This window comes from Chrysemys picta, chromosome 1 (assembly GCF_011386835.1).
Source record: "Chrysemys picta bellii isolate R12L10 chromosome 1, ASM1138683v2, whole genome shotgun sequence".
Taxonomy (NCBI): Eukaryota; Metazoa; Chordata; order Testudines; family Emydidae; genus Chrysemys; species Chrysemys picta.
The window spans coordinates 49,077,408-49,093,578 of record NC_088791.1 but is presented as its reverse complement, the minus strand read 5'-3'; the positions used below and the strand labels follow the sequence as shown (position 1 = coordinate 49,093,578).

Sequence of the window (16,171 nt, the reverse complement as noted above, 5' to 3'; positions counted from 1 at the left end):
GGAGTGTTGCTCTTTTAAGACTTCTGAAAGCATGCTCCACCCCTCATCCCTCTCAGATTTTGGAAAGCACTTCAGATTCTTAAACCTTGGGTCAAGTGCTGTAGCTATCCTTAGAAATCTCACATTGGTACCTTCTTTGCGTTTTGTCAGATCTGCAGCGAAAGTGTGCTTAAAATGAACAATATGTTCCGAGTCATCATCCGAGAATACTATAACATGAAATATATGGCAGAATGTAGGTAAAACAGAACTGGAGACATACAATTCTCCCCCAAGGACTTCAGTCACATATTTAATTAATGCATTTTTTTTTTGCTGAGCGTCATCAGCATGGAAGCATGTCCTCTGGAACAATGGCCGAAGCATGAAGAGGCATATGAATCCTTAACGCATCTTACACATAAATATCTTGCGATGCCAGCTACAACAGTGCAACGCGAACACCTGTTCTCTCTTTCTGGTGACCTTGTAAATAAGAAGTGGGCAGCATTATCTCCCATAAATGTAAACAAAGGTGTTTGTCTTAGCGATTGGATGAACGAGAAGTAGGACTGAGTGAACTTGCGGGCTCTAAAGTTTTGCATTGTTTTGTTTTTGAGTGCAGTTATGTATCCAAAAAAATCTACATTTGTAAGTTGCACTTTCATGATAAAGAGATTGCACTACAGTACTTGTATGAGGTGAATTGAAAAATACTATTTCTTTTATCATTTTTACAGTGCAAATATTTTTAATAAATATAATATATAGTGAGCAGTATACTCTTTGTATTCTGTGTTGTAATTCAGATCAATATATTTGAAAATATAGAAAAACATCCAAAAATATTTAGTAAATGTCAATTGGTATTTGATTGTTTAACAATGTGATTAAAACTGTGATTAATCACAATTATTTTTTTGAGTTAATCATGTGAGTTAACTGTGATTAATTGACAGCCCTAATTGAAAAATCAAATGTTGCTGTATAAATCATGCAGGTTAAACTTGGTTTGTTGTTTGTTTGTTTTTAACTGTGGTGGAGGATGCTTTACTGAAAACATAGTGTTTACAGATTTATAGGAAACCCAATTATGTACGGAGAATTGCTATTGGCTCCCAAAATGTGTCGGAAGCTACAACACCAGTACTACAGATAACGAAAGGGTTTGACCGAGGTTTGACTGACATGTTGTCTACGCTGGATTTTAGCCACTGGTTTGGCTGCACCACTGCAAACCTCTTGTTCAAACATGCTATACACCAGTGCAGTGTGGTTTGAAACTAGGTGTGACATTACCGAGTGTACAATCTGAACCAATGAACAGCTTTGTCTCCTCAATTATCGAATTTGGGGTGCCCTTTTACACTGCTTCACTGTGGGAGTTGCCCTTCCTGGTCTCCTCACACACAGCCTCCAGCATGCAAGTTACTCCCCATTTTGCATGTGAGTACTGTAGCCAGCCACTCTTGAATTACACTGCAGAGCAACACCAGCAAATTTCCAGTCCCAGATTTTCCCCAGAAATGTATGTCTTGTACTTCCCTCTTCTCTCTTGGACAATACAAGCTCATATAAAGTCCGTCATTTTATTAATAGAAAATTATATGAACAAATCCTGTTATCCCAAATGGAATTTCCCAAACACTTCAATCCAAGCACACTGATTTAGATAAAGCTATAAAACAAGTTTATTATCTACAAAAGATAGATTTTAAGTGCTTACAAGTAATGAGGCATAAGTCAGAATTGGTTACAAGAAAATAAAAGTAAAACACAATTAATGCCTAACTTAACAAGCTAAGTGAATTCAAAGCAAAAGTCTCTCTCATTGCATGTTACCGCAGTCTTACTGACTGAATTCCTTTCTGTCAGGATCCTTCCCTCAATCCAGTGCTGTTTCCTTTATTCTTGAATTGTTGTCGATGCCATGAGTGGAGAGAAAGGGAGGAATCATTTTGGGGTGTCTGCTCCCCTTTCTTATAGCCCTTTTTCTTCTTTGAGAATCCTTGCCTGCTGAGGTTCAGGAGATGGAAAGTCTGTGTGGACAGGAACTCCCAGCTATTTCTTTGTCACAATGTAGATTTTCACCCACATCCTCTTTCCTGCCAAAGAATGGGCACTTAAACAGGCAATGATCCATTTGATTTTGTTGATACCTGGCTGAGGCATTGGCTAACCTTTTGTCTCTGGGGAAGTGGTTTGTGATTGCTCCCCCCCCCCCCAGACTTGGAACGTGTCTAATAATACCGTACAGAGGAATTCAATAACTTTCCTGCAATTTTGCCACACATATTTTGTCGTGACAATAATGTTTAGCAAATTATAAGTTTTCATATGATACCTTACAAGGCATACTTTGTACAAAATTTATCATACTCTTGTAAAGAAGATGAACATAGGGGTACAGACTGTCACACTAGGCTAATCAACACTAGTACAAATCATGTTCCACTGATGTAAATCACGTCTGCGTTGTGGGTTTGCACCAATGCAGCTGTAGGTGTTTGCACTAAAGCTAAAAGAACACAGTGTAGATCAGGCTTAAGTAATTTACTTAGTTCTACATAGAGTTACTGTGTGTGATGTGTGATACTTTTTGGAAGAGGCCCAGAGGAGCTGAAACATTGAGCTTTTTTCTCTTTGTGGCTAAATAATAATAATAAATGAATGCTTTAAACCAGTGTTTCATAAGGTTATGGCTGGTCCAGGGTAGGCATTTGGGAGAAGAGAAAAGAAATGTTGGACTTTGGATCCACTTGGACTTCCCACTGCAAAAGGGTGCTGTGAATAAAGTGAGTGGTACCTTCTTGAAAGCCACCTTATATTTCATCTACTCCAGTGGTCCCTAATCATAGGAGCAGCTCATGTGTTCAGGCTCAGGAAATAGTTCGCTGTCCCAAGCTTGTATTTCTGTTCTCACAACAGCTGCAAGAGCATGTGTCCTGGCCCCACAAGCTTACCAATGGGTGCCTCCCATGTAGCCATTTTCTGAGTGATGTTAAAATCATGGGGAGCAATCAGGACTGGTGCTAAAAACAAACAGAAAAAAATAAACAAGAAAGAAGAAGAGAACAAGGAAGAAAAGTGCGTGGGGGTGTGGTGGGTGGAGGAGTGGGGAGATAGCAGATAGAAAATAATAGAGACATGGCATCTGTAGTGGGGTATAATAAGAGGATGGAAGGGGAGAAAGAGAAAACCAAGTATGTACAATCTCAGCTATCAATCTATTGAAAGAGTGACTCCAACAGCGAGAAAGACTGGGCATCACTGCCTTATATAAGGCCAGTATAATTGTCGTAATTAAGTTTATTCTTTAATGTATTTCCTTTTTTTAGCATTTTGGGATTCAATTTTTTTTCTTTTTGGTGTGATTCTGAATCACCTCATGCCCAGAGCAGGGAAATCAGTGCCAGTCCCCAAGGCATTTAGATTGTTATTTAAAAACAAATACCATATGAAAACATCTCATTTTGCTTCATTTCTACAATTTAGTCACTTTCTGAGGCTCTTCTTTGGCTACCTGGTCATGCCCCCACACCTGTCTGATCCCCTCTTCTCTGCTGTTCTTTTGCAATGCAGACCTCTCACATTTTGTGGTGATTGGGTGTCCTGTTTTGCTCAGAGAAGTTCAGACTGATGAATACCAATTACATGCAGTCAATGCAGAAACCCTTCTGAGCAAACTTCCTAAAAATCCCTATATAAACATTGTCTAAGTTATTCATGAATAGATCCCTAAGTCCCACATCCTCCCCTCTGCATGAAAAAAAAAAGTGTGTGTGTGGAGGGGGGGGGGGTTGTGACGCATATTCATTTCAGAAGCTCTGCAGCCTTTAGGCTATTTCTAATCCCTCTCATTGGACCTTTAGGAGGCAAGGCCAATGTCACAAAGAAAATATATCATAAGTTACAGAGCCCTGAGAAGTCATCCTGACATGTAGACTGTTGGCTCTTTTCATACTCATGCTGGCCATACACTCTCACAGCTGTACAGACCTAGCTCTCATGTAGCCATGAAGGGGATGGTGGCAGCTATGAGATGTGCTACCGCTTAGCTACCCATCCCTCATGTTTTGTGTGTTTTCTGGGATTTTTCTATGCTTCACACTGGCCAGCAGAGAGGGAACATATGCTGCAATGCTTTATCACAGAGGGAGAATGGCGGGGGGGGGGAGGATCTCATAGTATCTCCAGGTTTTTTCATAGTGGTGGAACATCTGTCAGATTTCAAAAATGTAGGACTAAGAGGAGCTCCTGAGACTTTGTTGACCAGCTCAAATTAAAAAATGCAAGCACCCATTCATCTTCTGCATAGGAGTCACAGTTGTCTTTGTCCAGTATTTATTTAGTATAAATTCAATTGTAAACAGATACATAGATAAATCTGAAGGATTAGCAAACACACAGGAAAAGTGACCAATTACAAGTGACCTGAAGGGAGCTGGGGGGAGGGGAGTTGACAGTGGTTGACAGAAAGGTAGGGTGATTTGATACTAAAATGTTAAGCAAAATACATTAAACACAGTGGTGGAATGTATGTAGTCATGCCCATCATGTTAAAATATATTTGTATTTATGTTATCTCCTTAATCCAGTGGTTCTCAAATTGTGCATTGGGACCCCAAAGTAGGTTGTGACCCCATTTTAATGGGGTTGCCAGAGCTGGCGTTAGACTTGCTCAGAGCCAGGGCTGAAGCCAAAGTCCGAGCTCCACTGCCTGGGACTGAAGCCCAAAGGCTTCAGCCCTGGATGGCGGGGCTTAGGTTACAGCCAGGGCCGGCTCCAGGGTTTTTGCCGCCCCAAGCGGTAAAAAAAAAGTGGTGCCTGGAGCCGGCCCTGGTTACAGTTCCCCCATCCCAGGCTGAAGCCCTCAGGCTTTGGCTTCAGCCCCCGGCTGAAGGGGCTTGGGCTTGGGTTCAGGCTTCCGTCCCTCTTCTCGGGGTCGTGTAGTAAGTTTTGTCGTCAGAAGGGAATCGTGGTGCAATAAAGTTTGCAAGCCACTGGGGCAACTGCAAGGCAGATAGCTGGGAGTCGATGTGGTTCAGAGGGTAATCCTGAGCTTTAGAAGGGATCTATAATATGAACGCTAACTGGACACAAAAGGGGAAGATAGCTTCAAGTTTTCATATCATGTTAATTATTTTTACCCTCATAGTTAAAATGGAGGGTAAACAATGACTTGGCACCTTGTGAAATTTCCATGATGATCAAAGGAGAAAATACATTGCAACACAGTATGTCCTTGGTTACCTTGGGACAGTGTTATTGATGAAAATCATGGCATAAATGATGGCATACAGTTGGGCATCAATAGACTTGATTTTCAGTGGGTAAATTAATGTGGAAAGTTAAAAACCTGTGCTCAGAACTCCAGAGTAAGATTTGCTAGTCTTTGAAAGGCTTTTCATGTATTCAATATACCTTCTGCTATGCTTACAATACCATTTTTCACATATATATATGTTGTTATGCCATTTCACTGATCTGGGATTATTTCTCTTCTTTTATGGTCTCTATGAAAAATTAGCAATACTTCACCTTGTAAAGCTACTTCAGCACTGAGTGGACTTACAGAGCCCCTCAAATTATTTGCTGTGGGTCTTCCAGGCATAGCTTTGCCATATTTACACTGTGATGTCACGTTGGTTTGACCTATGTCATGACATATAAACATTATCATCTGTGGCAAAGCAATGCCAGGGATACCTGTGTGGGTATACTGTGGTACTGTCTCTTTAAAATTAGTTGCATAGTCACCAGAGGGTCTCCCTGTGGAAGGGGTCTCTCATCTAATTCAGGAACACTCGGGGTCTGCAGTCTCAGAGTCTGTAGAAGTCATCTTGTTATGTAACTAATAAAGAGAATTGTAGTTTAAACTTTATATCCCTGGTTTCACTCTGCCTCCTGAAGTACAGAGGCTGCAGCTTACTTACAAGTAAGATACTCGTGACCAGAGGCAGATTTACCATGAAACAAACAGTGCGGTGGCACGGGGCCCCCAGTGATAGGAGGGCCCCCCAAAATGCAGGAGAAATCTCATCTGACAACCTGCCCCTGAGTCCCGGCCGGCGGCTCAGCAGGTCTCAGACAGGCAGGCTGCCTGCATTCCATGGCCGGTGGCCCCACGCCGCTCCCAGAAGCAGCCGGCAGCTGGCACATCTCTGTGTGCCCCTGGCGTGGGGAGGTGGCTCTGTGCACTGCCTCTGCCCCAGGCAGCACATGGAGACCTGCTGCCCCCCTCCTCCCAAGGGGTGCGCAGAACGTGCCAGCAACAGGGCTAAGGCGGCTCCCTGCCCGTGCTGCCTCTGTCCCTCTGCACCGTGCCACTCCCGGAAGTGGCCGGCATGTCCCTGCAGCCCCTGGGGGTGGGGGGGTGTCTCCGCACGTTGCCCCTGCCCCAAGCACCGACTCTGCAGCTCCCATTGGCCGGAAATGGTGGCCAATGGGAGCTGTGGGGGCGGCACCTGCAGGCAGTGGCATGCAGAGACCCTCTGCCCCACCCCCGCCCGCCTTGGAGCCGCTGCCAGAGGAGTGTGTGTGCTGGTCACTTTGGGAGCCGCACCGCCTGAGATAAGCGTTGCCTTCCCTGACCTCTGCCACACCCCAACCCGCTGCCCCAGCCCAGAGCCTGCACCCTGCACCCAAACTTCCTCCCAGAGCCTGCACCCCTCACCCACTCCTACACCTCTTCCCCAGCCCAGAACCCGACACCCGCACCCCCTCCGACATCCCTGCCCCAGCCCAGAGCCTACACCCTGCACCCACACTCCCTCCCAGAGCCTGACCCCCACACCACCTCCTCCACCCCAACCGTCTGTCCCAATCAAGGTACCTCACTTTATTTTCATTTACTTCCTATTACTTATAATATAGGAGGAGGAGGAAGAAAAAAAGAATGAAAAACGGGGGGGGGGAGATAAGAGAGAATGTTCTTTTTCGTGGCTGGGTCCCAAGGAGGGGCGAAAATGCAGCTGCTCACAGGGCCCCACTAACTCTAAATCCACCACTGCTTGTGACTGCCTGACTATGTTAGGAAGCACATGGCCATCCTGCCTTGTGTATGTGGCTCTGTGTGATGTCACTCGGTGCAGTATTTCCTCTCTTTCCCCCTTCTGGCTGTAGTGATGAACAGAGTTATTCAAGTGGTATCAGTCCCTATGCTCAGCTGTCCATGCTGTGAAGCCTAAGGACTGTGCTCTTGTGATTAGCATTCCGTTCACACTGTCAGCGATGAGGGAGAGGAGATACAATCAGAGTAGAGGACTTCAAAGAAGTTGCAAATGGGTCCCTAAAAGACAACATGTAGCTCTACAGTTTCAGCATGGGTATCACTAACATATCATCTTAAATAGCTGTAATGCTATTACAAACATATAACAAGTGCACAAGTGCAGAATCATCAATACTATACCTTCACAATCACATTTTGAAAGTAATTGTATAGTGAACATTTATTTTTTCATTAGTAGGGTATGGTTTTGCAGTGGAGAAGACTCAGGCTCACAGTTAGTCTGTATTTCCTGCATGTAACCTGTAAATTCACTTAGAAGGGCATTTTCTTTCAGGCAACATTGTAATAAAAACACAAACAAAAAATAAAGAATTAAGTGGCAAAATATCTTCAGCCATAGCTGAGGTTTAGCTAAGGAGGGTTATGATTTTGGTAGCCAAATAAACTGGTTCCTGAATACCACATTCAGGTTATGCATTGAACAACCCCCAAATGATTTCTCATTAATAAGAAGCTACAGACCTGCAAGCCTACATTTTTTCATAAAAGAAAACATAACAGCAATCCTTGCAATATTTCAGTGCTTGGGATATTTTGATAAAGGATGAGGATGAGATGTTCTTGTTTCTTTAACGTTACTTTGATTAACTTAAAATTATAAACTAATGTATACAAGCACTATCACACACAAACAAAAGAATGATTGACCTAGACAAATTGGAGGATTGGGCCAAAAAAAATCTGATGAGGTTCAACAAGGACAAGTGCAGAGTCCTGAACTTAGGAAGGAAGAATCCCACGCATTGCTACAGGCTTGGGACTGACTGGCTAAGCAGCAGTTCTGCAGAAAAAGACCTGGGGATTACAGTGGACGAGAAGCTGGATATGAGTCAGCAGTGTGCCCTTGTTGCCAAGAAGGCCAATGGCATATTGGGTTGTATTAGTAGGAGCATTGCCAGCAGATCGAAGGAAATGATTATTTCCTTCTGTCCAGCACTGGTGAGGCCACACCTGGAGTATTGTGTCCAGTTTTGGTCCCCCCCACTTCAGGAGGGATGTGGACAAATTGGAGAGAGTCCAGAGGAAGGCAACGAAAATGATTAGGGGGCTGGGGCACATGATTTATGAGGAGAGGCTGAGGAAACTGGGGTTATTTAGTCTGCAGGAGAGAAGAGTGAGGGGGGATTTGATAGCAGCCTTCAAATACCTGAAGGGGGGGATCCAAAGAGGATGGATCTAGGCTGTTCTCTGTGGTGGCAGATGACAGAACAAGATGCAATGTTCTCAAGTTGCAGTGAGGGAGACCTAGATTGGATATTAGGAAACACTATTTCACTAGGAGGGTGGTGAAGCACTGGAATGCATTACCTAGGGAGTGGTGGAATCTCCATCCTTAGAGGTTTTTAAGGCCCGGCTTGACAAAGCCCTGGCTGGGATGATTTAGGTTGGTGTTGGTCCTGCTTTGAGCAAGGGATTGGACTAGATGACCTCCTGAGGTCTCTTCCAACCCTAATATTCTGATTCTATGATGACTTTTTTTTAATATATATATATATATATATATACACACAGACAGAAAGCCTGATTCTCCACTGCATTTTGTAGTCATTTATATCTGTGCAAAGTGGATGGAAAACACTACCAAATCACAATCCTATGGCAGATCCAATGCTCACTGAAGTCAGTGGAAAGCCCTGTGCTGCCTAAATGTTGAGGCTGTAGGTTTTTGTTTTTTGGCACTCAGGAGTGTTCAGCATAATGAGTAACTGAAAACTGATGTTTCAGAGAATGTAGGAATTGGCTGATTTCTATGTGTTGAGTATTATTTGACTTCTTCCCTATTTTAACAGAAAAACAACTGGATTCCCCTTTGGAGCCACTCTGATTTGCTGGACGATGAACTATTTATTCACATGATGTCATAGAATTACATGTTGTTTTCTTCTACTAGTCAGAAAAAGAAACTTTAAAAATAATGGGAATTTTCTTATAGATAAAACTGGAGGCCCATCATAAATAGCTAAGATTTTTACAATTGCATTAAGCTAGCCTACATTTTAATGTACACACTTTGGTGAAATTAATTTTTGGTAGTCTCTATTCATGTGACCTTTTTGCTGTGACTATTTTACATAATTTGATATCATTTGAAGTGACTAACAATGGCTGCTAATTGTAGAGGTAGAAATAAACAAAAGAACTTTCATAGGTGAAGGTTAGGATCCTATATCCAGTAGTGTGGGCCAAATTAATATTAGTTTAATAACCTATAAACTGTGATAGAAAATGTAATTGTCCTACATTACACGGGTATTCCTTTAACTGCACAGTTTATTCAAATGTATAATCTAAATAATTGAGTATCTATGCATACAATAGAACATTGCCTCATATGCAAACACCATTTAATAGACAGTTATATCCAAACAGATGGATAAAAAAGATGCCTGAATATAATTGGTTTGCTTTTGATTATTCCGCAGATACAAATTTACTTAAACAATAAGTCTGGTCAGGGTAGGATTGATTGTCACACAAAATTCAGTTTGGTAAAGTGAAGCTGAGGAATTTATGAGGAATTTAGTGTGACTCTTTTTTAATCTACTGCTCACCTTGATAAGAACCAGGCTTCCATTTCTTTGAGCAATATTTTGTTTATACTTTTTGTTGAATGCAATGATTGCTGAGTTTTCCACAGAATGCAAACACTGCACACCAACATCCACGTGTGGCCAAGATATTAAAAAAGTAGTGACTAAAATTAGTCTCCTAAATTCTTATGTGGGGATTACTTAAGTGGCCTGATTTTCAAAAGTACTGAGCACCCATACGCTCCCATTGAAACCACTTTTAAAAATTAGCAATCTAATTTAGATGCTGGTCCGCATTGTGCTGCTTGTTCGGTACTGTTGACCCTTGCAGCCATGGGAAAGCCCCATTGAAGTAAATGCAGCTCTGCTTGTTCAGAGGGGTAAGCCTGTATGGATCGCCATGTAGGAATGTAGGAGCTGAACTTTAGACTTAAGAACCTAACTTTCTGCACCTATATTTGAAAATCTTGGCCATATACTATATGTGAACGTACATAGGTGTCTATATGCATATGAGAACAGGAGTACTTGTGGCACCTTAGAGACTAACAAATTTATTTGAGCATAAGCTTTTGTGGGCTACAGCCCACTTCATCGGATGCATAAATTTGTTAGTCTCTAAAATGCCACAGGTACTCCTGTTCTTTTTGTGGATATAGACTAACACGGCTGCTACTCTGAAACTTGTCTATATGCATATGAACAGTGTGTGATATTTTTGTATGAGGTGGACAAATAGAGTACTGCTGAAGCCCAAGCTAGTGAAGCTTTGAACCTCCTCAACTCCCATTGGTTTCAGAAGACATAGAGAGTGCTGAGTACTTAGGCTTGATCTCAATCAATTTTAAATAATTTAAGTTTACCGTGTCTGGTCAAATGTCCATGTGACATTTTGTTAATAGTTTCTGTTGTTGCACCTGTTATTGCCTGTAATAAAATGAGATCAATAAATGTACATCTCATGGAATCTATTTTTGGCAATGAATGAGTGTTTCTTCCTTTTTTTTTTAACCCCCTTCTGTTTGACATAGGAAAGCTGTCAGGTTTTTGAAATAAACTCTCTCAGAAAATCGAAATATGGCACTGCCACTGAGTGCTGCCAATTTGCTAATAAGATTTAGGAGCTTTCCGTAGAGCTACTCACAGTTGTTAAAATGTCTTTAGAAAATGTCTTCTTTGTTACTGAAGTTACCGTACATACATATGGACATTTTTTTTCTGAAAATATTCCAGGGATTTTATTACCATTAATCTTTTCTGAGGGTGTATATAATTTATCTCACAAGCCATCAGAATTCCCAGAGGGTAAATTACTCTAGAGGTCTCTGTGCCCTCATACTGTATCAAATTGACCTGCTTCTTGTTTGCCATTTTTGTGTACTACATTGCTTATTTAACAAGAAACAGAATGATTGTGATTCTGAGAAGGTCCTTTGATAGTAGTTTTGACACTCTGCCTGAATAATGACCCTCATTATGGAGCCCATGACAGGCTCTGAAAGTACTGATTTATGAATACATCACGGGTTCAGCATTAGAGCTCCCCCTACTCACTTACTCCTGATATAGGACTAGATATAGATAGAGCCCTTTGAAATTCAGTGAAGATGAGATAATTGCATGATTATGACCATTCAAATAACCTCTTTTTCTGATTTAACAAAGCTCTGTCATTTAATTTTGATTGTCTCCCAAGTTTTTAGAAACCTTTGAAAAAATGTTTATTAGGAAAATCTATTTCATGTTGGGAGGGCAGCCATGTCTTAGAGGACAATACGGTGGAAGTTACAAATACTTTTGGTTGCAAGAAATCTGATGCTTTCTATAGCAAACACTCATTAACAGTTGATATGATAATAGACTGTTAGAAGGAAGCTTAGCTAAGAGCTAAAAATCTGTGTCCTTGCTAAAACAAATTACAAGACACTTTGTAAACACATTTTTGTGAGGATTTTTGTTGATTTATTGTTTCCTCCATAGCGGTTATTTAAATAAATGTAGCTAATTTAGTTCGTTTGCCGCACTGTATAATTTTGTTCTTTGTGTGACGGGGTTATATGTAAAAGCCTGAAGGAATCACATCCCCATTAATCTTTTTACAAGTACAATAAATAAATAAAGAGACATGGTTTAATTTTGCCAGTTAGAAGATTTAAATAGGCAGTGGTGGTAAAAGTCTCTCTTTCTTTTTTTCTTTTTTTCCCTTCCCTACTCTTAAATAAATGGAAAATATACTTCACTTCCTTCCTGGTGTATCAGTTCTTAATAACAAAATGCTAACATATAAGTAAATGTGTACATGAATTTATGTAGTTTACTAACCATCTAGAAACAGATTTTTGCTACAGCTTACCCCTTAAGATATATTTTCCCACATGCATGTGGGAAATGGTATTCTTTATTACTTCTTCTCCTAAAACTACTGTGTACCATTGCTGTACATAACTGCACAGCTGCTGTGAGTCATCCCATAGGTGGCTACATTTCAGTTGTGGTAAAGTGGTCGTCATACAGGGTTCAATTGTACCAGTTAGGCACAGCCCTCATTAGGGGCAACAAGAAGACAAACTGCCTAGAGGATGCACTTTCTGCTAGGCATACAGACGCTGAGTAGCTGCTACAACCTCCCTTTGTGTCATCCAGAGGTTCCCTATGGCCCCAGCATTCCTATGGGCCAAAAGTGCCATGGAATCTTGAATGATACCAAGTGGTGGGGACTTTTATGTTTATATTTCACCTGAGGCCCCTTTCTTCAATACTGTCTTAGAATGAAAAGTGCCACCGACTGAATCACCAGCACCATTTCCTGTGGTACGTTGGTGTTCCTTGGAGGTCTCATAGCCAGCCCTGCTTAGATTGTTTAACTTAATAGAGTCACTGGCTCACAATACATAGTAGTGTGGCTATGTTATTACATCATTAAAATGTAGTTGATGATTTTAATGTCAGTCTCATTGCCAAATTCTGTTCTTCAGATGGAAATAGGTCCAAAATTCCTACTCTATTCCATTTTTCCTTGCTCACTGTGCCCTCCCCATCCATGAGTGACTATGGGGATTAAAATTGGTTTCAAGGTACTTTCTTTAGTTAATTGTAAATGATGTCTAGGAACGATAAGGGCCATCAGTGTTACAGACAGCTCAGTCAATTAGAGGATATTAAGATGCTTTTTGAAATTTATAATCAAAATGATCCACTTTCATTTGTGTTTGGACTTTAGTGCTATGGCCACCAAAAAAAATCTTTCATAAACTGTATCTCTCAGACCTATAGGTTTCTATATTGTTAATTTGGTGGAATTTAGGCACCAGGAAGTCTAATGATGAAGTAACATAAAATGTATTTGAAGCTTCGGCAATGCAGGTGTGTTGAGTGAGACACATCTGTGAAAACTTTTTTTTTTTAACTTTGAATACCCCTTTCATAAAGATACTAAAGATGATTGTTTGCTTTGTTGCTTTCCTGCTTGGGAAAGCTAATACCAGAAGAGTACTGTACTTTTATAAAAGTATTTCAGAGTATAACAAAACCTTTTAGACTTTAATAACTATACATGACTGATCTGTCCTCTCTGGCAAGGTTAACTGTTTCTCCCAAGGAGTTAAGTGGCATATAAACTATTGTTCACACCATTTGTGCTAACAGCCTAGCATGACCTCAAATACTGTAGTGGTCATACAAGCTATCCTGTGCAATACATTTATCAACAAAGGTAAAAGGACCACAGGGGCAGAGCTGACTTTAAGTGTATTAGGGATCTATAAGGATAAATGCCTAACCTGATTCCACAGCAAAAAGTAATTACCAAACCATTGTTTCTATAGTGTTAATATTTTTTCATGGTTCTTTAGAAATATAAGCTATTTAGTTCTTGGTTTGACATCTGTACTGCATTATATTTTATACAATGCATCTCGACTAAAGTGTAGAGCGATCAAATAACAGTGAGATCATTTTACTTTTTCAAGAAATCATCAAGAGAACTAAAGTATAGAAAAGGGAACAGTTTAAATTCAGTAGTTATTTTTTAATATATTTAAATGATCTAATTAACAATAGGCTAAACAGCAGAATTTTACGGCTTTATTCTTTTAAGATTGCATGCCCCATTTACAGTGTGTATAATCTCACATACTTATTCACATATTTTTTCAATTTTTTAAAGCAATTCATTAGCTCTTTTCCTTTTTAGGTCTGACTGGCTCCCAATCCTTAGACTTCCCCATCCACAGCAATGAATGCACTACCTGAAAAGAAGGATCAGCTTCAGGTACACATTGGTAATATTAGAGATATGCAAACTCAAGTTAGGGGGAAACAAACTTATCAAAATTCCTCAAATGGAAATAACATTCAAGAAGTCTGACTCAGGACAGCCCTGTTATAGGCACTTACTATTTGCAGGGTCTCTGGCTGTAGAATTATCCATATAGTCATGATTAATGAATAATTATCAGAGCCATCCCACAAATTTGGCACACACAAATATCACAAAGGTGTTAGTCCCAAATGCCTTACTCAGGGAAGATGAGCAATTAAGTGGATAAAATACTAATAACAATTAAAAGAAGAACCTGGTTGTTAGAGGATGAAGTCAAATTAGTTCATCTTGGTTTGTGTCTGTGGAAAATCAAAGCAAACTATTAATATCAAAGGAATATAGAATTCTCACAGTCCAGCTAGTCCACTATCCTATTTCCAAGATTGGCCCATACTACATGCTTTTGTGGAGAAAGGTGCAAGAAACCACTTAATAAGCAATTATATGCAACTTTCCTAATGGAGAAGTTTCTTCCTAAACCCAGGCAGTTGGCTGCTTTATGTCTTAATGCATGAAGTTTTATATTCCATAAAATGTTTTGTCCTGTCTAATGTAACTATGGGAGTTGGTATTATAAATGTTTACTTCTGTTTTGAATCCTGTTAAGCTACAATAATATCTCGCGGCAATGAGTTCCACAGGTTAAGTGCAGGCTATGAAAAATAAGTATTTCTTTTTATTATTTTCAAATGTCTTGCTTGTTAATTTCATTGGGGTCTCTTTGTTCTAATGTCACGAGAAAGGGTAAATAGGACTTCCATATATATATTCTCTATATCATACATTATTTTATAAATGTGTATCGTGTCCTATTACTCATCTTCTCTTTAAACTACATAGTGCAAATCTTTTAAATCTCTCCCATATGGAATTTTTTCTGTGCCGTTAGACATATCTAGACATATCCCACATCTGTCAATACTCTGCACCATGTGTCATCTGGCCCCTCTTGGGTATGGGTGGGTTGTGAGATGTTCTTTCTAAAAACAAAAACAAAACAACAATGTTAAGTATTGCATACTTCTGGTTAGTTTTCATGCTAATAAAACATTTTGCTTTTTATTACATGGAAACCATATCATCGACGTCTGTCCTAAAGGTGCAGTGTCCTTTTGTTGAACTTCTGAGCGTATCAAATATTTCAAATTATTGCCAGTTAAACTCACATGAACAGCAACTCTTTTTAATATGTTTCTTATACAGCTTACAAAGAAATAATGCAATGTTCTCAGGGGTAAATTTCCATCTCGACTTTAACCAGGCCTCCATTTTTGTGCCCACAACTTTGCATGTGCAGTACAGTCTACTTGGACATCAAATACCTGGAGTGCAGCAATGATCATTTAGTTCTCGTCTTAATGCCTGCGTGGTGTGATGCCATCACTGGAAGGACATGAATTTAAACTGTGAGAGGGATATAGACTAGCACTGGGTGCATGTTGTTATTTTCCCACAAGAGTTCTAGCATTTCTGTCCCTTAATTGTTTTTGTTAGTTGCCACTTCCTTTCTAATGTATTACACTGTCCATACATTCTTGCATGTTTTCACAGTAAGGATCCATACACATGTGTAGGTAAGTAATTTTTCTCAAATGAATAGGCCCATTAAGTTCAAAGGGACTATTTACATAGGTATTCACCTGCCTACATGTTTTTAGACTTGGGGCTCTTATACGTTGCATTGTCTTACAACACATAGCACATCTGTGAAAATGCTATATACCATAGAAGTAATATTCTTTTATGAATCAACTCCTTCTTAACTTAAAAACAGGCTGAAAAGACATTTAAATGTTTGCAGGCTCAAGGGCCATGTATATCTATTAATTAAGAAAAGGCATCATTATGGTGGTGAAGAAAAAATAAAAAATGAAAACCTAATGAATTAAAACTGTCTTTCTCTTCGTAATAATGTATTTTTTCAGACACAATGTAAGCTTTTTCCATAAGTTCTGCTACAAATCCAAAGGGAATTAAAACCGGACTCTAATTTCAACAGTACTATGCCAGTGTATCTTGTCAGTTCCCAGTGTTAAATACTCTTTA

At 40.0% G+C, this 16,171-nt stretch overlaps 1 long non-coding RNA gene across 3 annotated transcripts in view; it reads right to left on the bottom strand.

Annotated features, from left to right (window-relative positions):
• Positions 1-989: 989 nt before the first annotated feature.
• LOC101952629 (uncharacterized) overlaps positions 990-16,171 on the bottom strand; it is a 68,100-nt gene continuing 52,918 nt past the window's right edge. Inside the window, exons 3-5 of one of the 3 annotated variants that reach the window (XR_010592565.1) lie at positions 5,740-15,105; positions 2,943-3,011; positions 1,000-2,084 (exon numbers count right to left, since the gene is read on the bottom strand). This is a non-coding gene — a long non-coding RNA (uncharacterized LOC101952629). Of the gene's footprint in view, positions 15,106-16,171 lie in introns of all 3 variants that reach the window. The other 2 variants (XR_010592555.1, XR_509331.4) reach the window with 2 other exon arrangements.